Genomic DNA, 22,516 nt, shown 5'->3' on the forward strand with positions numbered 1-22,516 from the left:
CCTTCGTTTTTTTAAAGTGAGAAATGTGTGAGCTTCATTCAGGCCAAGACTTTTAATGTTTGCCTTTTGTTTGGCAAGGTGGTGTCGCTTTTACCGTTGCGGTTGTCTTTTTTATTATTATTATTATTATTATTATTATTATCATTCTTTACTTTGAACTCGTCTGTTCTTTCCTCATTTAATTCTGCGGAATCCTGGACACTAGGATTTCAGACAACAAAATCTGCAAAGTGTAAAATACCTGTAAATTCCATTGCAAATTAGGGAAGAGAAGTGATCCAGGTAAGGACAGCGAGGAAACCGGGACTTTGTAGATCAAAATGACTGTCGCTTTAACCCTAAATCCTTCCAATTCCCAATTTATTTCAACGGGGCTTCCTTTGAAATATATAGTGCAGTTTGCGACTGGCAAATTAGGAAACTTAGGCTGCAATCCTATACACTGGCAGTAAGCTCTCATTGTGACTGAATTCTGAGTAGGGTTGTAGTTGTAAGGTTTAATTCTCCAAGGAAAGAGCACCCTTCCTTTTGAAACACCTTATTTTAAGCTTTGATTTTTCATTTTTGATGGCTGTTGTTGGCTGACGATTGTTAGAAACTTCAGCAATTGCCACCGCCATCCCTGAGATGGGAAGAGGCCTGACCCTCCCTTGCAGTTTGTGCAGGGCTAGGCTTTTCTCTTTTTCCTTTCATGATCCAAAAAAAAATCCCTTAATTTCGGATCCCTCCAGTCCTTGTTCAAGGTCAAGACAATTCGAGTTCCAGTCCTTTCTCCCAGTCCCCCGCAGACTGCAGGAAAAACTCTCACCATTAGAAAGAGTTCGCCCAGATTACCCCAAGAAACAAGTGGAAATGCGGATGTATAACACCGTAACAGGCACACACTAAATATATATTTATACAAGTAGCGATTTATACAAGTAGCGATTTACTGAAGTAGCGATATCACAATCCGAATTAATGAGTTCATGATATCGCCTTTCTTCAGGCAGAGCGATTATTCCAGGATCCGCATAAAACCAGCTTCAGAGGGTTCACTACCTTCTCCCTTGAGAGGACCCCCCACCCACACCCCAACGGCCAGAGTTTAAAATCTAAAAAGTGTTTTTAAAAAACATACACACACATGCACAAACCATAGCCAATAGTTGTAACGCTTTTCAATATTAAAAGGAAATAATCCTGTGCGCTCACACAGTCCTGCACTCGTCCTCTTGACAGCCCCCCCCCCCGCATATTTTAGCCGGCAAAGAATCCTTGTTTTCACAGCTTCCATTCCTCTCTCTTTGCTTCTACTATTAGACCCAATTAAAAAGAGAGACGTTGAGGTCGAAAGCGGGACTTGCCCGCGCCTTGTGTATGTGTTCACAACATCAAACTTGTTGGCGAATGGCTGAAACGATTACAAGGGGAGTCTCTTTGGCAATTAATACTGTAATTTTGCAATAAACATACCTCGAGCCTCTCGCACCTCTCTCTCTGCCGCATTTTTTTAAAAAAAGTCTGATCCTGCAGTTCTCTAACTTATTTACAATATTATCTATACACCCACGCATTTCTATACTTGAAATTATATTTCTTGTGCGTGAACCTGGACTCTTAGAGATAAGAGTAAGGATGGAATGTTCAATATGAAGCAAGTCCCGCTGGTAATATTCAGTGGAGCGTATTCCCAGGTCAGTGCGTATAGGATCGCAACTACATTAATATTTTTCACTTTCGTCAGGTTGTGTTCTTTATTAGGTGCCATTAACAATCAGGTTTAGAATTATCCAAAGGGCAGGAAACGTCCAATCTAAATGTGAGTCAGATGGTTCCTTTTTCTTGCTTTCTTGCTTTTAATGCTCCACGCGGTGTCTGTCTGGTTGTGTGTGTGTGTGTGTGTGTATATGTGTGTGTATGTATGTATATATATATGGGGGGGCAAAAGGAAGAAGAGAAGTGGAAAGGTCTTCAAGATTTTTCTTTGTCCTTTTTAATTTTTTTTTTTTTTTTAAGCCACACAAGAAAGATTTCTTTCTTCATGCCCTTGCCGTTTACCACTTGATCCAACCTGGAAGTGTCTGTTTTGGAAGCCTTGATTAAATTCAGCTGTTTTGATACCAACCCCAGACTCAACAGTTTACAGCGCGTGGAAAGGGGGGGGGGGGCGCGCCGTGGAGGGAACAATCCTTTGAAGCTGAGGATCCTTTTAAGGATCATTAAAAAAAAATAAAAAATACAGTAGTCCAGGTTTCCAGATCCCAGGGGCTTCATCCACAGAAAAAGATCGGCCCTTGTTGTTTGTCAGCCATGTGTGTGCGGATTTATTTTGAGATCAAACGTCCTAACGTCGTACCGGGGGCCTACAGTTTGCTTTTTCTGCATGTCCTTAACTGAATGTGTGTGTGTTAGTTAAAATGCGTATAGGCTCTCTCTCTCTCTCTCTCTCTCTCTCTCACACACACACACACACACACACAGAGAGAGAGAGAGAGAGAGAGAGATGGTAGAATTTGAATCCAGTGGGCAATACTTTAAGCAGCTGGAAAGAAGAAGGTGATGTCTGAGGTGGTGAGGATTTTCCTTTTGGAATGTCGCTCCCCCCCCCCCAGCTCCTTACTGGAGATCACATTTATTTCTTTTTTTCCCGGACAGCAGCCCCTTGGCGATGGCTGAGAAGGTGAAGGAGAGGAGAAAAGGTGGATGTCCCAGGGAACAGAATTTTACCCTTGAACCACCCAGCGCTAAGGCTGTCCTTCCTTCTCCACGGGCACACACTTCCGTGAGAGTGTAGAGCTGCCTTCGGGGCAGGGCTTTGGGGCAGAGGACCAGGGCCTCCCCAAAGCCCCCTGGGCAGGAAAGCCCCCAGATGCATGCAGCGGGGCTGCCTGCCTGTCCGCGCTTTGGAAGAAGCAAACCAGCGGACGTTATCACGGCAAGACTCCGTCCTAGAAGGCCGTTGAGTCCGGAGTCTAAAATGACTTCGCTGCATCGCTACGGAGAGAGCACATCCCGCTGCCTTGCTGGGACTGAGCTGTGAGTCTGGATGAGCTCAGCAACAAACGCGATTCTATAGATCGAGCTGTAAGAGAGGCTGGAGAGAAGACTGGGCCGGGGTGTGTGTTGAAAAGGCCCAGACCAGAAGGAAAGCAGCCTGGGGGGACGGGACACCCACCCACCCCTTGCCTGATTTTGATGTCAAATCTCTTCCGTAGAGTTTGCTAGGTCCTGCAGTTGTTTCCCTGTGACATAGTCCTAGCAGTAGACGAGGAAAGATGGGGGGGGGGGGAGAAAGAGAGAGAGAAAGAGAGAGGTGGCTATAATATATGAGAGAGAGAGAGAGAGAGACTGAGTAGCAAATAAGTTACTTATTGAACCGTAGAAGCAGAGTATTTAATCATCTTTGAGCCAAGTTCTTTGGAGGGCGGGGGAAGTTAAAAAAAAAAAGGAAGTAAGAGGACCCCCCCGCATTATTCTTCGGCTGTTGGATCGTTTTCTTCGGTCGCTTCAAGACTTTCCCAAGAAACCGAAGTTGCAGCGGCTGATCCAGACGGGTACGGCTCGCCTCTGCAGCCCCGCCAGCAAAGACGGCAAAGCGTTCCCGCAGTGGCTTCTTCTTCGCAGCTGTGTGCCCCCCCCCCCGATCGCCCTCTCTCTCCCACTTTCCTGCTCCTGCCCTCGCTCGGTTTCTTGCTAATCCTTTGAACGCACAAATAATATTGGGGGGGGGGGGCATGAAGATAGATGTGCGCGCGTGTGCTTGTTATTAAGGAGGCGAAAATATCCACCCCCTTTTTAAAAATTGCTTCCCTCCAACTCTAGAATGTAGCAAAATAAAACTGGGGGGGGGGGACCCAAACGACTTGAAAAAATCTCCGGATCGGGGCCGAGGCAAGGCCGGGGAGAAACAGGACACACACCTATGCACGCCCATCCTAGCCCCCACATCCTAAACTTAGGACATGGAAAATGCCTGGCTAGGTACAGCATCATCAGCTGGGATCCTTCACGTGGCCAGGGGCCTGGTGTTCTTTGGACCGCTGTCCTTTCTCTGGCACACACACACACACCCTCCACCTTTTTGCTGGGATGGCCAGGTTCTCTGTGGAAGTGAGGAGACCTAAGCTGCGGGTGTAGAAAACAGAAATAGCATTTCTCAGCTTCCGGTCGAACTAGATCTTGTCACAAACGTTAGAATGGCCTTGCTGGATAAGAGGTACGAAGGTCCATTTAGCCCATGAGTCTGTTTCCATTCCAAGTTCCAACAGATCCACCCTCCCCATCCCTGCCTGGGGTGCCAACTTGGGGCACAAAAGCCCTCCACACTTCGCTTCCATTATTCTGAACCTACTGCTTCTGAATGTGGGGGCGCAACTTAACCCCCACCCCCAGTTCATAGACCTTTTCTCTTACATTCATGAGCTTGAGTTGAGGCATGCTAGGACTGCATCCTGTACATGCTTACCACGGAATAATCCCCATAAAACACTTCTGGGTAAGCACATGCCTAAAATTGCGGTGTACACTATGAAGACATCTTGAGGCAGCAAAATTCCATCCTTGTTAATTGTATGACGTACTTTCTCTTTGTCAATTTCATCCCGCGGCCCTGGGTTTTGGAGTGATTCTGCGTTTGTGTGTAATATGAGAGAGTTCCCCCTGCCCTCCATAGCCTTCATAACTTTATAAACCATTATGATGTGTCTGTCTCCCCCCTTCCCCCTTGTAATCTGCCCCCCACCCACCTAGTCTAAAACAATCCCAAACTGCTTTCCTCCTGGTAGGAAAGCTGTTTCAACAGCTTGATCATTTGGGTTGGTCTTTTCTGCACCTTTTCCAGCTCTACAATATCCTTTTTTGAGATGGGGTGATTGGAATTGCACCCAGTTTTCTGGAAAGAGCTTTACCTCACTGTCTTTAAGAATATGTATTTGGTTCTCAGGCCCAGAACTCTCTTTGCATTTATAAATCAGATCTGCATATTGCCAAATGTTTCTACATCACTTAGCAATTGCGTGTATGTTCCCACTCCTACAAGTTCTTTCTTTTCTTTTCTTTTCTTTTCTTTTCTTTCTGGATGGACGTATCTGTCATTTTGCTTTCTCTCACATTAAGCTTCTCTCTCTCAAGTTATTTCTGTCCTATTTATGAAGAAATTGTGAATTTTGAGAAATTCTCATATAAAAAACACACATGCCCACAGAACCCCAATTGGCCCATGGTCCCAGATGGAAAAGATATGTTGTGCCTGCCTGCCAGGTTGAGGAGTCTGTCAGAAAATAAGAGGTGGTGACCTTCATTCAGCAGCACAACAGTTGAATACACAGGGATTCAAAGACAGATTTAAAGGGTTAATAAGAACTCAAAGCCCTCTGCCTGGATGGGTAAACCTGTCAGTTTCGCTTTCTCCCACATTCATTTTTCTAAAATAATAATCTCAAGTTCTTTCCATCCTGTCTATGAAGAAATTTGCAAAACTTCTAAGTTCCTCTCAAGAAACAAAATGAACAAAATTCTCACCCATGCCCACTTATCAGTGCCATATAAGAGGTGGTGACCTTCATTCAGCAGCACAACAGTTGAATACACAGGGATTCAAAGACAGATTTAAAGAGTTAATAAGAACTCAAAGCCCTCTGCCTGGATGGGTAAACCTGTCAGTTTCGCTTTCTCCCACATTCATTTTTCTAAAATAATAATCTCAAGTTCTTTCCATCCTGTTTATGAAGAAATTTGCAAAATTTCTAAGTTCCTCTCAAGAAACAAAATGAACAAAATTCTCGCCCATGCCCACTTATCAGTGCCATATAAGAATATTCTCTGTGTGAGGAAGAGAAATCAAAAGTGTCCTCTGGTCAACACAGATTTTATAAGGGTTTCCCCATGCAGGTTACTGAAAAGAGCTATTTGGTCCTCACGCAGGAGATGAGTGAATGTTAATGCAAGAAAGGTTGCAAAAGAAAAATTGTCCTGGGTTTTACACATATCTGCATGCACAACACACACACACATACATGCACACTGTAGACCTAAGGTCAAGCCGTATATGAAAGAACTGGTGGAGGGGAGTGGCTGGCGGTGTTTGGGGCTAAAAGTTATCAAACCTCTCGTACATTCCTGGTGTGTATACATGTGTGATGATTTGTGAACCCTTTCTAATGATCAATTTGTTTCTCTCCGGTCACCACCAAACCAGGAAGAATGTGTTCGGTAGCTAGAAGCCTCCGATGCTCACATAAGAAAACACCTTGTAACCATCAGTGCCAATTCAGGAAGCATCTCTGGCAATTAAGCTGTACAAAGGCCTAGACAGAAAAAAAAAAAAAAGTTATCTGACTTAATGTTCCTAAAAATTGTTTTCTCTTCTGCTTCCTTCCTTGATAACCTGTACAAATCAGATTGTAGTCAGTTACAGGAGTAAGCTTGGATTCAGGCCTTCTTTGAACAGAATGAATCTAGAACTTGTGAAATTACCCCTTAATGCCTGCCCCTAAGGGTGGGTGAATTTGTCAGTTTCACTTTCTCCCACATTTGGATTTTTTAAAATTCTCAAGTTCTGTTTTTTCCCGAATACGAAGAACTTGGTGAATCTTGGCAAATTCTTATTGATGACAAACTGAAACAAAATTCTCTCACATAGCAGCCAAATTCAACAGGTATAGCTATTTACAGCATGCAAAAGACCTTATGTCTTGAGGGGCCCATCAGAAAAAAGGGGTGATGACCCTGTTTAAGCACTAACATGATTTAATACGTAGAGATTGAGATTCAAAGCCAGACTTTACAAGCAAAGCACGCAAAGTCCTGGGCCAAGATGGACAAATAGGTACATTTCGGTTTCTCCCACATGCATTTTTTTTTAAAAAAAAATTCAAGTTCTTTTTGCCCTGAATGTGGAGAACCTTGCAAATTTTGGTAAATGCTTATCAAAGTGGAACTGAAACAAAATTCTCACCCATACCTACCTGTCACCCATTAGTCATGCTTGTCAAGGAAGATGATTTTTAAAAAGCAGTAAAAAGGTGGCATTTCCCTGCCTTTTCTTTCTTAGGGATGAAGTACAGGTTTTATCTCTAATTCTTGGTATATTTGTGACTCTGGAACCAGGTAGATGTAGGGACTGGATTAATTAATGCAGATAATGATTGTTTCAATTTGCATATATACAGCATTGATTTCTCTAGCAAGCAAGATGATCGGGAGTGAAATTAATATTAATATTTATGTAGTAGTTTGTACTGTTCAAAGGGCATCACCTGTGTGATCCTGGTAATATTTACAACAGTTCTGTAAGGCAGGCAAGTATTATTATCCCACATACTGCAAATGCAAGATCAGAGAGACGGAGAGACAGTGAGTTAGAAGCTGAAGTCACATGTCTGAACCAGGAACTTCCTGGTTCAAAGTGCATCCTCTTAAACACTAAGAGAAGATGAAAATAGAATGTTATTTACTTTATCAAGAAAAAATAATAATCAGAGATTATGAAAGCCTGTGCTAGATTATATCAACTTCTGGATTCCTCACCCACCCAAATAGAATCTCAGAATACTAGAAGTCAAGTTTACTCAATCAGTCTGATTGGTAGCAGGTTTGAGGTTGACAAAATAGGAAATACTATTTTACATGGCAAAATAATTAACATATGGAACATAGGAATGCCGAATCAGATTTGTCCATCTAGCTCAGTAGTGTCAGCACTGACTGGCAGCAACTCTCCAGAGTTCAGACAGGGGACTTTCCCATCTCCACCTGGAGAAGCTGGGGATTAAACCCGGGACCTTTTGCATGCAAAGTGTGTGTTCTACTATTGAGCGACAGTTCTTCCCTAAGATATGTTGATGACTTCTATTTTAGGTGGCTTTTTTACATTATGTTCTTTAAAGAGACTAAACTTTATTTATTTATTACATTTTTATACCGCCTCATGGCCAAAGCTCTCTTGGGGGTTTACAGAAGTTAAAATATTAACCTACAATATGTGAAGTTTAAAAGCCATTTAGATCAAAGCACACAGACAGTATACACAAACGACATATAACTAAAAACAACTTTGAACATTCAGTCATATCATAACTAAAGACACATCCAGGACCGATTAAAACTCATCATGTGCTGCCAAATGCCTGGGAAAAGAGGTAGGTCTTAACCTGGTGCTGAAAAGATAATAATGTTGGCGCCAGGCCGACCTCACTGGGGATCTTGTTCCACAGATGGGGGGCCATCACCAAGAAGGCCCTCTCCCTTGTTGCCACCTTCTGAGCTTCCCTTGGAGGAGGCACCTGGAAGAGGACCTTAGATGCTGAATGTAGAGTATGGATCAGTTCATTTTGGGAGAGGCGTGCCATCAAGTATTTAGGTCCCAAGCCATATAGGGCTTTATAGCTGCATTTATTTAGTCTGAGCACTTATGTCCCATCTTTCTGTAATAAAACCATTCTCAAGACGGCTTACAAATAAGCATCTACTTCACAAAAGCTCAACAACAATAAAAACCAGCATCATAAAACAACAATAAAAAACATATAAACAACAGCAGAACTGTAAACATTTCAGGGACTGGCTGAACTAAAAAAAGAAAAAAAGCTCACTGGAATAAAATAGTCTTAAGGGCCTGTTTAAAAGCAGGGAAAGGGTGGGTTTGACAAACCTCTCTTAGGGTGTTATACAGTAGTTTGGGCAGCACCATTCGAAGGGCATCCTTTTTTGTCCCTGCCAGCCACGCTTCTGCTGGTGACAGGGCAATGAAGAGGACCTGAAACTGAATGGAGATTTCGAGCAGGTTCATCTGAGTTGAGGTGATTCCCAAGAGATGCGGATCTCAAGGTGATTGGAGTTTTTAAATAGCAGCACCTTGAATTGAGCCTGGGAGCAAACTGGAAGCTGATCAAGTTGGCATAAGATTGGGCTAACATGGTCCACCCTGTTACCCACCCACTCCTAAAACACAAGCATACCTCTGACTGGAAGACATTGGGAGCAAGCAACAGGAAACAGCTGCCATCTTATATACTTTGCATGTGAGTTTTCAGAGGCATCTGTTAGGCTTCTGGACTGAATGCCCTCAGCTTATTCATAAAGTTAGTTAGTTCTTATATTCTTAAGCAGCTCTTGGAAAAAGAAGCCAGCTTCCTAAATTAATCATTTGTTCTAACCTAGATGAAGTTGACTCATGTAACATAAGTGGCAATTTAGAAAGATGGCAGCTATTGGTGGGGGGGGGGAGCACAATCCTCCCCCCCCCCACACACACACACTGGAACTCTTCCCCTGAAACCAGGGTGTGCTGTGGCAATGGGGACAGGTGAAAGATGACTTGGCAAGGCTGTAAAATAGTTTGGGGATCTGATATGGAGACAATCCCATCTGCAGTGCTGGATTAGGAACAAGCCAAATAAACCATGGCATAGGGCCTCATATTATGAGGGCCTCTACATACTTTGGAGATATCTATATTATAATCAAAATTGCTTTGTCTTAAATAACTTTTCATATACAATCCACCACCAATGTCCTAAACCCTGGCCTCCTCATCCCAATCCACACCCAATCCCATCAACCACTCTTCCAGTATTAATTTTTCATTACAAACTACATTGCTACTTCCATCAACTAAGTTCTGATTTCTGTATTTGCTCTTATGTTTCTATAAATTAAAAGTCTTCACTTTCATATATGGTAATTAAGAAACCGCAAGGTATTTGATAGTGCAAATAAAGGTTTTTGCAAGGAGTATCTTTCATTTAGTTGTTCCTCATTGCATCTTGGCCTATGGATATATGCAAATATAATGGTTTACCTTTCTATAATAATGAAATACACATTTTTCTCCTTTTTTATGGTATGGCCCATGGGGCCTCTGAATTTTGACATGGCTTCAGGGCTCAGCATGTCTTAATCCGGCCCTGTCTGTTATAGCAAGGATGGGAAGAAAGTAGATTGGGATCTACTGGTAGATCTCAGGTTGGTTTGCAGTAGATTTCCAAGGATTTTGACTTTAACAAGAGCAAGGAGATGACAAAACAACAACGACAAAATCTCTGCTATCACTGGCCTTGTGATAATAGCTTATTACTCAGCCTCAGTGTTCCTCATCTGTAAAATAGGAGAATGAATTGGTTGCTTTTGACCAGGTCTTTTGTTGTTGAAAAATACTCAAAATAATAATTAAAAAAAAAACCAGCAAAAAATGTGCATTTTCACATAGGCTAAAGTGTGAAAATACACATTTGGGGGGGAATGTGCACATTTTTGCATGTGCGAATTTGCGCAGATGCCCATCTGCACATATTCGCAAACAAACATCTGATTCCGTCAGCGGGTGAATGATGGAACAAAAGGTGCCTCATGATCTGAAAAACGCTACTATTTTTCACATATCTGCCTTAATGGGCTTGAACCAAAAGTGCAAGTCTGAATTAGCAGACTGATCAGCTAAAGCCCCATTCTCAAAACTGTAACCATGGATATGAACATGTTGTGCCAGGGAGTGGAATCTCACTAGCCAGTTTCATTTCATTCATTATATTTCTATACCGCCCCATAGCCAAAGCTCTCTGGGCAGTTCACAAAAACTAAAAAACTATTAAAATACATTATATAAAGTATAAAACCATTCATGTAAGGACAAAACAAAAAAACAGATAACATACACAGAACAACATATATCTAAAAGAAGACAATCAGGCCGTCTAGGACCTGATCAAAAGACTCATTCTGTGTGGCCAAATGCCTGAGAGAAGAAGTTTTAATCTGGCACCAGGCAGGCCTTGTCAGGGGGATTATTCCATAATGGGGGCCACCACTGACAAGGCCCTCTCCCTTGCATTCTTCAGCATCCATACATTCTTCAGAAGGTTAGAATAGAACCTCCACTTGTAGCAATGAAGCCTCCATATACACAATTGGGTGGAGAGGGCCTGTGGACATAGTTTTGTGTGCATGTAAAGTTAGTTCTGGACCCTCTGATAAATTCCTGGAGGTCAGAGGGCAAGCCAACTGTCAGAAATGGATTGTCCTTTCCCTTCGTAATCAACACCACAATAGACAAAGCTTCAGGCTAATACAACTTTATTTTGCTAGAGACTAGCCTCTCTACAAATGCAGATTCAAGGAAACTCTCAGACTGCCCCCAGGCCCTAAACAGCTAATCAACAATCTCTAAGCAGAGGAGACGAACCAGAGGGAGAGAAAGTTGCTGGCCATTTGGGGTATGAACCTCATGGCCAAGCTTGCTTCGCAGCAATGCCCCTCCCTTAGGGTGGTTTCCTCCTACGTCGGCTTCCAAGAGTGGCTATCCGGGTGGAGCATCTGAGCCCTGCCCCTAACTTTTCCCACTTCGATTTGCGACATGCCCTAGCATCTGTCAAGTCATGCCCCTCTTCCTCCTCCTCCTCCTCCTTGGAAATTTGAGTTCTCATGGTGGAGGGAGGGGGCAGGGACTCAGCCTGGGCCATCTGTTTGTCAAGGCCTGTGGAGGAATCTCTCCCAGCATCTTGGTGTTCTAGGGAGGGTCCCTCCCCCATGATTTGATCTAGAAGTTCTAATTCTGACTCAGAATCATAGCGGTCAGCCTGTCAGGCATCTGAAAGGGCTGGGGCTCATCCCTGACACCAGCAGGCATGATCCTGTGTCTCCTTATATAAAAGTGGACCATGTAGGTGATAACTAGGCCTCTGTCCTGTTCAGAGCCAGCTTCAGTTTGAGGGGCAAAATGCCCTTTCTTGGGCCCTGGACAAAATGCCCTTTCTTGGGCCCCCTCCTATGTCTGTGAACCCAAAGCAGCAGTGTGGATGGGGGCTGGAGGTTAAGCATTGTGATGAGTATCAGGTAACTCGGAGCCACTGTTTACATCTCCCAAAATATCCTGGTGGTCCACTCAGATTGGGCCATTGTGGGAAACTGAAATGGCAGGCAGCTCCCAGGCACAGTGCTTGGCACACTCACCCCCCCAGTGCAGCAGTGGGCCCACCTGGGAGGACCCTGTTCACTGTCCAAGGATGCGCTGTGCTACTCCAAGTCTGGTCCCACTGTGATCTTGTTTGCATTTAATTCCCCCCCCTGCATGTGGCATGCGCGCATGTGTGTGTGTAATATATGCATTCAATTGGAATGTATGAAACATTTCAGCTAAATTCTAGCACATCCATCTCTCATTCCAGAAGAAGAAAGCAAGGGCCAGGATCAGGACCATTCTCAGGTTATAAACTCTTCTGGCCATGTAGTTGTAGAGACATTTTTTCCCTTCTTCTTTTCTGCAAATGCCATTGAGGTCACCTTACTTATGGTATAAAGAGTTCTTTGTCCCGTGGGCTTTCAACTCTCTCTCTCTCTCTCTCTCTTGTTTTTTTCTCTCTCTCTTCAGTTTCCTGATATGTACAGGGAGGCCTAGGAAATAGAGAAATAGGGAGGAAAACCCTTATTCTCCTTGGGTGGGGAGCCACCCAGCAATAACATCTCACCTCTTCTGCTAATCCGTCCTTAAGTTCTTGGCAGCTCCATCGACTCTGAACAATCTGAATACAGCCAGGTTGCAGATCAGTCACTGCCCAGAACCTAATGGGAATGAGAGCTTAGATAAAGATCCACTACCATGGATCAGCCATGGAATATGGACCACAATAAGCAAAGAGTGCCTTTGGGCATGTGCAGAAAACTTTTTTCTTTTTCTTTTTGTTTATTGCTCACAAGTCTGCCTTGCACTTCTGGGAGAAGGGGAGTTCCTATCACTTAGTGATTCTCAGTCAAAATATTTAGCATGTCTTACATTGGCCTTATATCAGTTTAACTGTCATGTCTTCCTACCACAGACCTTGAGAATGGTAGCTGGAGGTTTCTTTGTGAACATCCCTAGTCCTCCCTCACAGGGTTGCAGTTTCTAGTTTTACCTGTGGTTTGTTAATAGGAATAGCCAGGCTGGTTGGTTTAGATATGCCCTTAGTTGGCTATATTAAATATGCAGCACGCAGCTATCTGTTTTTATTTTACTCAAAGATAAGTGAGGGGAGCCTTGATCTGGATTGGGACCACAGCCCAGGGGAAGTTTTACTCTCTCCCTGCATCCCCATAATCCCTCCAAAAATTGTCCCCATGGCAATTAGTGGTAGTTAAAAAGTCCTATTGTCACCAATGGGGCTTTTTTTTTTTTTTTTACTAATCATAACTAGGGATGTATGGGCTGTGAAAATCCTGCTATGTCTGTGTTTTGTGGATTTTGAAACACCTTTCGTTCCATTGTCCACTCACAGAGGGATGTGATTTTTTCGTCATGCAGAAAGACACGCAAATAATTCCGTAAGAGTTTTCGTAAGAATTTACATAATTTACCTTAGTACGTAACGTTTAGCATATTGTCCCCATTCCATTCAACTTTTCCTCAGCAGAAACTTTTGTATTTTTTTACGAATAAATATGTGTACATTTGGGGAAAGTAAAAAACAAAAACAAAATGCACATCCAAAAGCCCATGTACTCTGCACGGCCTGAAGGGGGTGCTCCACAGCGGATTCCGCAGGTGGGATCCTTAGAAAGCAAAGCTCATTTTGTCCATCTTGAATTTCTCCAGCATCCCTACTTGCAGGTGGGCAATTTTTAGATGGGCTGCAGTAGAAGAGGGAAGGATTAAACCACCCTCCCCAAACACAGTTATCCCTATGCAGATCGCCTCTCCCATTCTTACTTTTGAGTAAAAGAGAAATTCATAGAGAGCTGCCTGTGTCGTCTTTAACATCATGTGTACTTTGGCCTGAAGCTTGAGATTACGCCAAGGTTGCCACCAAATATTTATAAACCCTCCCCTCCTAAATGTGACAGAGCAACTTACAAAGTGAATGGCGGTCCAATGAGTTTGACCTGGCAGACGTTTTAGCCACAAACAGGGATTTTGCAAAATTGTTGACCAAAGTTGGGGCAGGGAGGGTGATGGTTAAAAAGAACCACCATCACCACCATCAGAAGTCATACGTACAACATCCTGGAGCAAAATTTGGTGAACTTGTTGCCAGTGAGTGAGGCTGTTAATTTGTGCAATGTTTTCATTCGAGCATCATGTCATTTATTTATAATGGAATGGATGGCAGACATATCTCTATACACGTGCCAGGAAGGAGGTTCTTGGTTATGTTAGGAAGCTGCCTTATATCAGGTCAGATGATTGATCCACCTAGCTAAGTATTGACTGGTGGTGGCTCTCCAGGGTTTCAAGCCAGAGTGTTTCCTAGCCATAGCCGGAGATGGAAAGCAAGTGCTTCGCCATTGAGCAACTTGGAAAGCTCAGAGGTCCGTTACCTGATCCATTCCTGAATTTGGTCTTGGGCCAGGCAGAACTGGCTCTTCCTGGGAAGCATTGCTCTCCAAGACAGCCAGTACCTGTGCAGATCTCAGACACAGAGTGAGGAAGTGTGCTCCTTTGTGAGGGTGCAAGATCTCCACGTGAAAGCCCTCCATGGCCAAGAGTGTAAACTAGGGATGCACGGACTGTGTGAAATCTGCTCCGTCTGTGTTTCGTGGATTGTCAGGTGCCTTTTGTTCCATCGTCCGCCCACAGATGGATGTGAATAATTTTCTTTCGTCATGCGGAAAAGTACATAAATAGTTACGTGAGTATTTACGCAAGTATTTACATAATTTGCCTCAGTATGTAACATTTAGCATATTGTCCCCCATTCCATTCAGTGTTTCCTCAGCAGATACATATGTATTTTCCTACAAATTTATATGTGTAAATTTCAGGAAAGTAAAAAAAAAATCACCCGAAAGTCCATGGACTCCGCACAGCCTGAGGGGGTCGCTCCGGAGCAGATTCTGCAGGTCGGATTCTTAGAAATCTGAGCTCATTTTTGTCCATCTCAAATTTCTCCAGCATCCCTAGTGTAAACAACTTCATCATAAGCAATTCTGTTGTAACATATTTGCAAGCCACTTTTTTTAACCGTGTAAAACACTTTGAGAAGTTTGGGTTGAAAAGCAGCAGTACATAAGCATTCCAAATAAATAGCTCATACAATCCTAGATCTAAAAATACAAGGAAGGGTGGTGATGTGTGTCTCCATGTAAATTCTCAAGCAGATCCTCTTCACTCAAACATTTTGCCAGCAAAACTTCACAATGCATGTTGTCCTAATTCGATTTTACCCAATACTTTTCTTCATTTTATTTTATGATGTTCTAATCCCTTCCTTCCTTCCTTGCAAGGAGCTCCATTGTGGGCCAGACCATGGCCCTCTCTTTGATCTTCACAACAGACCTGCGAGGTAGGTTAAATGCAGAGAGAGAGAGAGAGAGAGAGAGAGAGCAAATAGTTGATCAAAAGTCACCCAGTGAGCTTCATCACTGAAAAGGGATTGAATTGCTCATAGTCCAACACTCTAACCCCTGCACCACGCTTGTCTTGTACTTCCAGGGATTACAGAGGGGGGAAACAACAAGTACTAGATTTTGAAGCTGATTACTTGATCAGTCAGAAGAATTAGAATACTGAAGCTTTGCATGCATTTGGAATCCATGCAAAATTCTGCTTCTGCTCTCAATTGGAGCAGTCCCTCAGTTATCCTCTGACCTCACTGGTGATTAACCAGGGTGGGCAAACTGTGGCCCTCTGCCTAATTTCAAAAGTCCTCTACAAGTTCAGAGGTCTGTCAAGGGTGGTTTGTCTCTCATGGGAGCCTGCTGGGCAGGGAGGGAGGGGAGGGAGAGAGCGATGGGAGTGGTAGAAAGAAAAATAGTAGATAGTCCCGTGTCACCTTCCTTTGTCCTCTCCCTTCGCAATCAACACTCTCCAAGAGACCAGGCGTCAGGCTCACGACTTTATTAGGTTCCTTACAAATGGAAATTCTAGGAAATGCTCAGGCTACAAAGAAAACAGCTACTCCACACAATTACGAATGCCAATGGAGGAGCCGAAGTGGAGGTTAGAGCAGTTGCCGGCAGTTTGAACAAGAACTTCTCAGCCAGACTAGCTTAGGGGGGACGCCCCTCCCTTATAGTTGCTCCCTCCTACGTAGGCTTTCATGCATAGCCAACCTGGTGGAGTGTCTGAGCTCTTCCTCTAACTTTTCCTGCTTTGCTCTGTGATGGACCCTAGTATCCCTTGAGTCACGCCCCTTGCTCTCCTGGACCTGGGTTCTCAGGGAGGAGGAGGGGGGGCCCTTCAGGTCAAGCCATCTGTGTGCCAAGGTCTTGAGAAGAAGGCCTTGCTGTATCTGAGTTCCCTAGGGAGGGAGCCTTCCCCTATTCCGGCTGTTCTCATTCAGAGTCTGAGCTGCTAACTCTCTCCACACACTCAAATTCATTCCGGACATCCCACTCACTTCTCTACCCACACCCCATGTTGGCTTCAGCCCCCAACAGATTAGCCCTGAGGAAAAGCAGTCATCCCCACCCCGGGGATAAAAAATTATTCTCCTTGAGCTGGTCTCCACACTGGGCAGTATCCAATGCTGGCACTCCATGAGGGCTAAACATGTTGCACTAGCGGGACTGACTGCAAGTGCAATAGGAAGCTAGCTCAGGAAACTAACCCAAACTACCAGTTTTGGAATTAGACAAGTCAGCAGATTTGCCTTCCACAAACTCCACAGATTTGTCCCAATCCAGAAGCAACAGTTTCAGCTACTTCCTGGTTGTGCTAGCCAGTACCTTAGTTGTGCTAGCCAGCAGCACCACTGGATGCTGCCCATGAGATTTGCCTTCATGTTGAAAAGTGTCAGAACTGGTCACCCCCATGGATTTCCATAAAGAAGGATCTAAGAACAGACTGTACGACGGAATCACGTAGGTCCCTGCTGGTGGCATAATTCAAGAACACCCTCCCCCCATGTGAACGAGGAATTTGAACAGCTGGATCAGATCTTACTTTTGGCCTTTTGGCATGAGCACATGGGGGCTGGGGGGGCAATGAAGTTTGCAGAAGGCTAGCATGGAGCAAGAGTTCTCTAACAGGTAGGGAAGGGCTGTAGCTCAGTAGCACTGCACATGCTTTGCAGGTAGAAGGTCCCAGGTTTGATGCCCCATATCTCCGGGTAGAGTTTCAAAGACCTGCCTGAAACCTGGGAGAGCTGCTGCCGCCAGTCAGTGTTGACAATACTGGGCTAGATGGACCAAGGGTCTGATTTAGTATGAGGTAGCTTCCTACGTCCCTATGTTCCTAACAGAGGGAAACATGAGGCAGGTCGTAGGTTACTAGTGTGTCAGGGTCACATTCTGCAGGACCTGGGACAGCTCCCATGGAGGGCAGATGTCTAGGGATGTACGAAAGTCACTTACCTTTTCGAAGGGTGACATTCGCATTGGGGAGGAGGTGCTTCGTCCCTCCCCCTGAAATTCTCCCCGGCCTGCTCTCCTCCACGGCAACTGTGCGGAGCTGCTGGCCGGGGCCGCCCGCAGCAGGACATCCGGCCAGGCGGCCACTGGGCAGCCTGCACAGGGACGCAAATGGCGGCCACCGTAGCTGCCGCCATTTGTGTCCCTGTATTTTGCTGTGATAGGCTACGTAAATATTTACGTAGCCTATCATGGCAAAAAAAAAAAGGGAACGCAAATGGCAGCGGCTACAGCGGCCGCCATTTGTGTTCCCTTTTTTTTGCCGTGATAGGCTACGTAAATATTTACGTAGCCTATTACGGCAAAAGACAGGGGCGCAAATGGCATAGTGGCCACCATTTGCACCCCTGTCTTTTGCCATAATAGGCTATGTAAATATTTACATAGGCTACCACGGCAAAAAAAAAAAGGGAACGCAAATGGCGGCCGCCATAGCTGCCGCCATTTGCATACGCTGTTTTTTTTGTTTAGCTTGCTGTGATAGGCTACATAAATACTTACGTAGCATATCACGGCCTCTGCAGGGATGCAAATGGCGTCCCTGTGTTAGCTGTGATAGGCTGTGTAATTATTTACTTATCCTATCACAGCTATGATGAGGAAGTGAATGGTGGCCGCAGCGCGGCCACCATTCGCAAGTCAGCGCAGACGGCAGCAGGTAAGTGCTCTGTTTCATGCGCTTTTCATGGGGGGGCAGGGGCTTCGTTTCGCCACGGATTTCAGGGGGCCGAATGCACTGGCATTCGGCCTCACTGAGATCCGTGGCGGAATTCTCTGACATCCCTAAATTTTTCTTCTTCATCTGTCTTAGCTGTTCAACCTGTACATGTGTCAATCAACAAGCTATTACAAAGATGCCATCAGTCTCCAGTGCTCTCTTCTCCAAGGGGAACCAACTCTAGAAAAGCTGTCTCAAATGTCTCATTCTTTGGAGTCCTTCTTCTGCAGTACTCATGTGGATGTTAACCAGGGCAGGCCCAAGGTATTTTGCTGTCTCAAGTAGGGATGCCGGAGGAATCTGGAACAGAACCAAATGAGTTTGGATTTTCATGAATCTGACCTGTGGATTCCTCAGCAGACTGTCTTTCCCCCTGTTGGGCAGATTCCATAGACTTGCAGACCATTTCTCTAACCTCCAGGAATTCTGAGCAAATTTAGTCATAGAAAAATATGCATAAAAAAAAAAAAACACCAGCTGAAAATGTGCATTTCCTCCATAGGCTAAAGTGTGAAAATGCACATTTTTGGTGGGAATTTGCACATTTTTGCACATGCAAATTTGCACGAATTCAGAAACTTAAAAACAGTCTGATTCCATCGATGGGCAGACGATGGAAAGAAAGGTGCCTGACAACCCGCGAAATGCAGACGGAATGGATTTTCCACAATCTGTGTACCCCTAGCCACACGTGAAGGTCACCCCTACCACCCCATTCCATGTATGGACGCCAATCAGACTGAACGCTAAATCTTACTTGAAGGAAACATGCCCTTCACCACACCTGAAGGCAGCCAGATAGGTTAGTGGGTGCAGGGCAGGCCTTGTGGCATACAAAGTTCTGCCCTCCAACATCTCACCACCACTCCCCCTGCCCACCGCCCCGTGTCTGTGACCTGAGGCTGCTGTCTCACCTTGCCACATGGTGGGGCCAGCCCTCAATTGTCAGAAAAGGCTCCTAATCAAATTTCTGTCCAATCTTACTAGATATTCTTTATTATGTGAGCAAATATCCTGTATTCTTGAATGTGATGGTTCCATCCAACATAATAGATAGATGTTGCAGGTTTCCAACCCCTGCAGCACCCCATCAAAATGTACTTCAGTGCCACAAGGGGGGTTCCTTATGGTTAAAATGATGACCTGGACATTTTCATTCCACCACTCTCCCTTTACTTGCCTATTTTCTACAGTGGAACACCCACCCACATCCTAGTCCTATTTCTCCCCCTCCCCAATCAACTCTTTCGAAGGCAAGTTTGCTGCTTGCTGTTCTCTCTCGCCCCTCACCAACAGTTTGATTCAATTAGGCAATTAGAAAAACTTAGGGGGTTCTGATCTGGTAATTGAAGTGATGTATAATTACAGTCTGAATCCAAATTATCCAGGATTAAAAAAAAAAAAATTACTTTTAAATGAAGTTTTCCCCCTTTTCCCCTCGCACCCCTATGCGGAAATAGTCTTTGATGCAATTCATCAGGTGTCCCCAGGGGAGAAAGGGGGAGAGGAAAGTTGAAGGCATTGGCAACAAAGAATTCACTTTCCCAAGAAATAAACACTTTAAAGGGATTTGAGCCTTGATGAGTTAGTTGGTGTTAGGTTGGATTTGATCATAGACTGTGATGATTGAGTGTGGCAGGAATTGGGCACATTTTACTAGTGTAACAGCATCGAGTGCAATTCTGGTCACTAAATTACTCTGTAATTAAAGGGCAGAAGTGTACCTTATGATGGACATGTGTGACTACATCTCTGTCTCTATAAGAAAACACACAACACATATAATAGCAGCTGTAGAGGGGGGTATCAATTTAGTTTGGGGCTGCAGCATGGGGCGTAAATTTGGCCCTGATGCTGATTTCTCAGTCTCTCTCTCTCTCTCTCTCTCACACACACACACACACACACACACACCCCTCTGCAAAACTGCTATTAGCCATTGAGGAGAAAATATACAAGGTTTTTTTTTTAATGTTTCCCCCTCTTTGAGTAACTTCTCTCTCCCCCTGCCCTTTCTCTCTGCATTGGACCCCCTCACACACATAACGACCCCAATCTAAATCTCTCAACTCTCACATACACATACATGGATGTACATGCTTGTGTGCACACACACACACACACACACAGAGAGAAAGAGAGAGAAGTAGCTGCTTTTTGAAGAACAACATTATTTTAGAAGTTCCAGTAACAGAACTCCAGCACAACATGTAGCTTAGCCCTCACCACTTGCGTACTGCGTGTTGAATATTTGAATCAGTTCACATCGGTTATCGTGTAAGTTGCACAATGCTCCTATAAGGGAAGTCAGTATTATTATCCCAATGTTGCAAATGAGAAACTAAGATAATCTAGCTAGGTCTAAGGCCGCGAACAGACCAATCCTATACAGGTCTGCTCAGAAGTAAGCCCCATTGAATTCGATGGCATGCACTGCCAGGTAAATACACATAGGATTGCAGCTTTAATCAAAGTAATAATTAGCATTCAGAATGCTTCACATGTGTTCTCCGGTTGCAGTCCTTGCAACAGCCCTGTGCAGATGTTTCTTACTTTCACACTTCAGCCATGTCAATCTAGTAGGTAGTGAACAAAACACGTGTGCCGGTAAGCCAAAGAATGCTGCACAGTGGTATCATGACACATCGGGTCGAAGAAGAGGTGGGGAGGGCCTATGGCTCTCCAGATGCTGTTGGGCTTCAGTTCCCATCAGCCCCAGCTAGCATGGCAAATTGTCAGGGATGATAGCAATTGTAGTCCAGTAACGTATGGAGGGCCACAGGTTCCCCGTTCCTGCGCTAAATGTACCACATTCCCAGTGTGCGGTTCAGTAACCCACATGGTTAAAATTCAACCATCATTTGAAAGCGCGGGCTTTCCATTTAGCTGGGCTAATGCCAGTTCCGTACTGCCATGGGTTCACCCATTGCCACCAGTCATTTAACCTGTTTTTTTTTTTTAAGGATCATTTTAGTGGATGTTGTGGATCCCACCATGTGTTTCTCTACAGGCCAATGATGTGGTTTGAGGGTGAGCAAAGCCCTCCTAAATGTTGTAGTGAACAAGGAGAAACTCCACAGGGGGGGGGGACGGGGGAGTGCTGTTTTTGACAGCAGCCTCATGGCACTGCATAATCTGCCGTTCCACCCTAGACTATAAAGGTAATTCCGTGTGTGAGCCACCTGTTGAGAGTATCTCGAATGCTGGGGAATGAATTGCAGCTGTGAGGGTACCAGCCACACTTCTGCCCCAATAGACTTGCAATTTCAATGTAACATTGGGAGGGGAAATCTTGGGCTAATAAAAGATAGGAACATACAAAGCTGCTTTATACTAGGTCAGGCTTAGTCATAGAATCATAGAATAGTAGGGCTGGAAGGGGCCTACAAGACCATTGAGTCAACCCCCTGCTCAATGCAGGAATCCAAGTCAAAGCATCCCTGACAGATGGCCATCCAGCCTTGTCTTGAATGCCTCCAGTGTGGGAGAGCCCATACCACCTTCCTAGGTCATTGGCTCCATTGATGTATTGCTCTAAGAGTCAGGAAGTTTTTCCTGATGTTCAGTCGGAATCTGGTTTCCTGTCACTTGAGCCCATTATTCCGTGTACTCCACTCTGGGATGATTGAGAAGAGATCCTGGCCTTCCTCTCTATGGCAGCCTTTCAAGTACTTGAAGAGTCCCTATAGCCATTTATTTATTTATTGCATTTCTATACCGCCCTGTAGCTGAAGCTCTTTGGATGGTTTACAGAAGTTATTGACTGCTCTAAGTCTAACAGGGTCTTGAGCAGAAAAAGATTCTAATAGCATCTCTACACCAGCCTAAAATCCTGCATTTAAAATGGGGCTTTCTGCTTCCATTTTAAATGCAGGATCACAATGGACTCCCTTAACACGTGCTTCCTTTCCCCCCTCCCCTTCCCCCTCCTTCTCCCCATATCTGAGTCTTCCATTCTCTTTCGTTGATCTCGCTCCTCTTCTTGCCACTTTAACTCTTTTCACTGAGGAAACTGAGGCAGAACACAACGGGGTAATTTGATAGCTCATGATCTGCGATCTATTTAAAAACGGAACCAAGGGCATTTAGTGCAGGAGGGTCATGGAAGGTTCACGGTGTCATGTAAAGAGCCCGCATATGTCTGTGAAGGAGCAATATCAATCGCAGGATAAAAGCTCCGTGTGAAGGAGCCCTAAGAATCTGAGAGCAACGGCTCTCCAGAGCAATAACCCTGAGAGCAACTACTCAGCAGCTTCCTGCTCTCCAGGGTCTTGAGCAGAGAAAGATTTATGTCTCCTTTGTTCCCAGTTGAGATGTCAAGGATAAAACCCAGGGCCTTCCACATGCAAAACATGCGCTCTCTCACTGAGCTGTGGACTTCCCCACTCCACATGACCACCGGCTGGCCCACAAACCCCTGAGCTGAGCTGCCCCCAGTACTGCAACCAATCATCTGAACTGGGTGTAAATGTCTAACATGCCAGGATTCAGCTTAGA

The 22,516-nt window shown here is 44.6% G+C and overlaps 1 protein-coding gene across 1 annotated transcript in view; it reads left to right on the forward strand.

Annotated features, from left to right (window-relative positions):
- Positions 1-22,516, forward strand: part of PRDM16 (PR/SET domain 16) — a 748,686-nt gene that overhangs the window by 1,221 nt on the left and 724,949 nt on the right. The gene's annotated exons all lie outside the window — the stretch shown is intronic.

Source organism: Heloderma suspectum, chromosome 15 (assembly GCF_057233095.1).
Source record: "Heloderma suspectum isolate Gila_16-S chromosome 15, 16-S_ref, whole genome shotgun sequence".
Lineage (NCBI taxonomy): Eukaryota > Metazoa > Chordata > Lepidosauria > Squamata > Helodermatidae > Heloderma > Heloderma suspectum.